The sequence below is a fragment of the Tursiops truncatus genome, chromosome 1, assembly GCF_011762595.2.
Source record: "Tursiops truncatus isolate mTurTru1 chromosome 1, mTurTru1.mat.Y, whole genome shotgun sequence".
Taxonomy (NCBI): domain Eukaryota; kingdom Metazoa; phylum Chordata; class Mammalia; order Artiodactyla; family Delphinidae; genus Tursiops; species Tursiops truncatus.
The window spans coordinates 92,408,156-92,413,811 of record NC_047034.1 but is presented as its reverse complement, the minus strand read 5'-3'; the positions used below and the strand labels follow the sequence as shown (position 1 = coordinate 92,413,811).

Genomic DNA, 5,656 nt, shown 5'->3' with positions numbered 1-5,656 from the left:
GAAACAATGAATTTAAAAAATCAAATATATTTATTTACCGTAGGTCTTCTCTAGGCCTATACTTTTACCACTGCCCAGACTTAGATTAAGAACTTAGAACTCTTTAATTACATACATTCCTTCCCATGTGTTATCTTACTGTATTCCTGTATTTTAATTTTGTATATATTTTAAACCTCTCAAAACATTGAGATTGTTTTCATCAATGTTACTTCTTATTTACCCATACATCTCCTCTATTGTAGTCTCCCTTCCTGCATTGCCATATTTTCTGGGGATAATTTAGCTTTTGTTCTAGGAATTCCCTTTGATATTTCTTTTAAGTTTGTAGGCAAAACATCTTTCAATTTGTTTACCTGTAAACATCTTTACATAGCTATCATTTTGAAGGATATTTTCAAGAAACTTAGAATCTAGGTCGGCCCGTATGTTCTTTCAGGTCTTTAAAAAAACTCATTCTGTTTTCTTTTGGTTTCTGTTGTTCTGATTGAAAAGTTAGCCTTCAGTTTTACTCTTCCTATTTAACAGAGTTATGCCTTTATTTTTCTCTGGCTACTTTTAGACTTTTTGTTTGTTGCTGGTTTTCAGCAGTTTTCTGTTTGTTTGTTTTTTTAATGATGTAACTAGGTGCAGAGGTCCTTTTATATCTCCTTCTTGCCTTTGTAGAGCTTCCTTAATTTGTAGTTTAATTTTTTTCTGCCAGTTGTGAAAATTCCCAGTTGCTTTTCTCGTATTGCTTCTGCCCCTTCTCTCACTCATCCCATTCAAAGATCACATTACAGCTATATTACAAATTTTACCCATGTCTCATACATTGGGTGTTTCTTATAATTCTTTTTTTCTCTGTGTGTTTTACATTGGACATTTTTACTCACCTAAAGGTCAGTTCACTAGTTTTATACTTCTTCAATGTGTGGTTAAATCTATCTGTGAAGTCATTTATTGTAAATATTGTAATTTTCAATTCCAAAATATGCATTATTTTCTGGTGATATTCTCCATCTTGTCATATATTTTAGCCAACATACTAATCACAGTAACTTTAAAGTCTGTGTATGGTAACTCCAATTTTTTTCTCTTGGATTTGACCATTTGCTTCTGTTTTTTAGTTTGTTTCTTTTGCTTTTTTGTGGATTTTTTTGCATACTTGTTACATTTTAACTAAATTCTGGAGATTGTATTTGAAATTCAGAGCTTCAGGATGATACTACCTTCCTCAAAAAGAAGATGTAATTTTTAAAGAATTCCTGTCAGGTAGTTAGAGAAAAGCAAATAACCTTGATCCAACAAGGTTTGATATAATCTGAGACTGAATTTCAGTCATCCTGAAGAACTTGTCTATTTCCAATTTTCCTTTACTCCTAGAGTTCCTCCAGAACTTTCAAATAACAACCTGATATTTCCAAAATATCCCCTAATTGGTGAGCCCCAAACAGGTTTTTGTTTCTCCTCCCTGGCCATGCAATTGTCAGCAACTCTGAACTGCTATTTTTTGTTTGTTCCCTTAGTTTCTTCCATTAAAATTGGCAAATTCTTAAGGGGAAAATGCAATGTAATTTTTCCTTTTTCTTTGAGATCTTTGTTTCTCCTGGAGTCTAGCTGACTCAGTTGTTCTTTGCTGCTTACAAAAGCTGTGTGTGTGTGTGTGTGTGTGTGTGTGTGTGTGTGTGTGTGTGTGTGTGTGTGTATGTGTGTGTGTTGTATTTGTTCAATTTTTAGTTGTTCCCACAATGATGCTTGTTTTCTGATATAGGCTATTTCTTCATAGATGGGAGGAATCAATTTTGGGTATATTAGATGAATCCAAGGACTCATATGGTTTGAATGCAAAGTGTGAGAAAAAAATGAAATTAAAGATGATCTCAAGATTTCTGGCTTGAGCCACTTAAAGAATGGACTTGTCATTAAATGAGATATGGGAAACTACAAGTGCTGCAAGTTTTGAGAAGAGAATTAGTTATAACAACTGAAGCTCAAGAATAGGAACTGGACAAGAGATATGAATATAGGAGTCATTAGCCTGCTGAGAAAATTTAAAACATGTGACTAGAAGAGATTACCAAGGATGTGAATATAGATAGAGAAGAGAAACATGGACTGAACCCCAGGGTATTTTAATATTCAAAAATTAAGGAGGACTTCCCTGTGCTTGGCCAATTGCCTCTGGGAGCCAGCAGTCAGTGGCCCTCACCAGAGACCCTCCAGCAGGCCCAGGGGCACAAAAGTGGCTGAAAATCCAGCACATACATAAGCAAGTTAAAGGATTTAATATGAAGCACAGAAGCAGATAATGCCAAAAAGCAAGCAGTAGTTGGTACACATTTAATGAGTGGGGCAGCATTTCCTTCTCCCACTGTTGCTGAGGTGGTAGAAATTAGTTGAATTCAGTATGAAATGGAATACACCAAAGGTATTGGTCAGCGAATTGAAGGTCCTGGAAAAATTAAAGGTAGCACCACCAAATGCTGGCCTTGAACAAGGATTCTGAGAAGGAGCTTCAAATGCTTGTGTGATTATGCAGGTTCCAGGGAGAATTGTTGTATCAGGAAATAATGAAGACATTCCACTTTCAAGACCAGCAGATCTTGAACTTATGCAGTCAACCCCCTTTAAACCATTGGCACTAAAAACACCACCTCCTGTGCTTATGCTAAGTGAAAGACCACTAGATTTTATGGATTTAGAAAGACCTCCTCCAACCCCTCAAAATGAAGAAATCCATGCAATTGTCAGGCTAAAAAGAGAGTGCTCTATGAGTTAAAATGCTGTTTGCCAAAATGGACAGCTGGTCAGAACTGACTCCATGTATAGTATTTCAAATATAGGTACAATGGTTGAAGGAACTTCAGATGACATGACTGTTGTAGATACAGCTTCATTAGGACGACAGATAATCAAACTAAATAGATGTCTACAACTTCTGGAAGCAGAGAACAAAGAAGGTTCTAAAAGAGAAATGGTCACATATTCCATTACCATAGCATTCTGGCTGCTTAAGAGCTGGCTCTGGTTTTGCCGCTAGAGGTAACCTCAACTCTCAAAAGTATTGTCTCAACAGCTGGAAATATAAAGAATTTGTGAACAAACAAACAAACAAACAAAACGTTAGGGAGAGATGGAGGAATCAGCAAAGAGCCTGAAGATATGCAACCAAAATGAAAAGGGGAAGACAATGAGAATGTGGTGTCCAGGAAACCATAGAATAAAATATTTTAAGAAGAGAATGAACAACTGTATTATATGCTGCTGCTAGGTCAACAATAATAGAAACTTGGCCATTAGATTTAGAAACATAAATATTATTGATGGCTTTTAGAAAAAAACATTTTCAAGGAGGAAAAAAAATCCCTCTATTTGGAGTTGGTTTAAAAAAGAAATTGAGGGGATTATTTGGAAGCAATAAGTGTAGACAACTGTGCAAGGAATTTTGCTGCAAAAAGAAACAAAAAATTATCTCAGTAAAAAGAAAGAAAAGAAATAAAAGTGGGTTAGAAATAAAAATGTTAGGCAAGTTGTGTATCAGCCAAAGGGGAAGAGGCAGTCAAGACTGTTGTTCAGTTGTTTTTATGTTTTTGTTTTTTAATAAACTTTATTTTTAGAGCAGTTTTAGTTTCAAAGCAAAATTGAGGGGAAGGTAGTGAGATTTCCTATATCCTCCTCTGCCTGCACATATGCACAGCCTCCTGCATTACCAACATCCCCAACAAGAGTGGTACATTTGTTACAATCGATGAACTTACATTGATATATCATTATCACCCAAGTCCACAGCTTACATTAGGATTCACTCTTGGTGCTGTACATTCTACCGGTTTGGACAAATGTATAATGACATGCCTCCACCATTATAGTATCATACAGAGTACTTCCACTGCCCTAACAAGCTTCTGTGCTCTGCCTATTCATCCCTCTCTCCCCACTAACCCTTGGCAACCACTGATATTTTTACTGTCTCCACAGTTTTGCCTTTTCTAGAAGGTCATATTTATAGTTGGAATCTTACAGAATGTAGTCTTTTTAGATTGAGTTTATTTTGTTTTAATAGGAAAAATAAAAACGTGTCAGCTAATGGTAGAAGAGAGAGATGATCATGTAAGGCAGAGGAGAGAAAGACATATAATATTTTTATGGAGCCACTAACAGACACATTATTCACTCATTTAATTCTCACAAAACACTTTAAAGTAGATATTATTACTGTTATTATTACTGAAATTTTATATATGGAAAGAGGGAGGTTCTGTAATGTATTCAGTTCTACCAGTTTTGGAAACTGTATTTATCTTTTTAATTTTTTTTAGGATCCAAGAATTTTTTTATTGGAATTTATTATTATTATTACAATTATTATTCATTGTGAGCTCCAAGTTCCAGTGCTTCCTTTCTATCTTATATGTAGAGGAGATTTTAACTCTCTTTCCCAAATGGATTTATTCTCCCTCACCCTTGTTCCCCAACTCTTCCTTCTCTATTTCACAAAAATGGTTGCTACAGTTATAGAATATTCAACATTGAATGGGGTTTAGGAATCATTTAATCCAGTGCCTTTATATAATACAACACACTTTGCAGACTCAGAAATATTGCTATGGTTGTAGAACTGGGACTGAAATCCCAGCTTGAATCCCAATCCAGTTTGTTTTCCTTTATGACGTGTTTCCTTGCCTCATGTCTTAGAAACTGAATTTGACCTTCAAGAGCCCAGCCTGCTTCCAGAGTCCACTGTTTTAAGCACTCTGCCTACATTGGGCTCATTGTCACTTGCAGACATTTATTCCTGTCATAACTCTCGGTGTATTCTAGGGTCACCTAAATATTCCCTCTATTGCCTTTTATTTTCTTGACCTCATCTTCTACAATGACCTTTTCCTGGACACTATTTTAGTCAATTACTCCATGATCATAATCTAGTCATTGATAGTCTAACTCACTTCTCACCTCACAATCTTATTCTCAACTTTCCTAGTCTTTGAGCTGGAAAGATAGGAGGCTGTTGTCAGAATCCTCTCACAGTTCTTGACCACACTAGGACCTCCTGGTTATTGTTCTTTATATGTTTCACTCTCTCTCAACCCCTTGTGCCTTTCTTTCCCTCCTTACCTGACTTAGATTTCATGGTCCTGTCGGTGTCACAATCATTACCTCACGTACAGTCTCTATCTCCTTATAACATCTACCATACTCAACAGGAAAAATCTCATCCCCAATTGAATCCAGCTTTATTACCTTTCACTCTACAACCTAGAAGCTGCGGAAGGTCTGGCTGCAGAAACATACAGCTGTAGTGCTTGACTACTTTTGAAATTATTGACAATTAAGTACAGGTGTAACCTTAAGTTTCCCCGGCAATGCTCTTACACTTTCCCATGCCATTTCACCCTCTCACTCTCCAAGAAAACAATTTCATACTTTGCCTTCCAGTATGCCTTCCTTCCTCCTCACATTTAGTTTATGATCTTGTTTTCTATTTCACTGGGAAAAGTAGTAGAAATCAGAGCACTTCCACACTCTACTACAAGCAAGCTCAATTTGCATCTCTACCCATCTATCTATCTGCCCTCATTTTCAACTGATGAATTTTCCTTGCTCCAAAATATTCAGAACCTCTCTATCTGTGTGTTTGATCATCACACTTCTTGTCTACTCAAGAATATTC

The 5,656-nt window shown here is 36.2% G+C and overlaps 1 pseudogene; it reads left to right on the top strand.

The window, feature by feature from the left end:
* Nucleotides 1-2,325: 2,325 nt before the first annotated feature.
* Nucleotides 2,326-3,022, top strand: LOC101338569 (mitochondrial fission factor pseudogene; annotated as a pseudogene).
* The last annotated feature ends 2,634 nt before the right edge of the window (nt 3,023-5,656 follow it).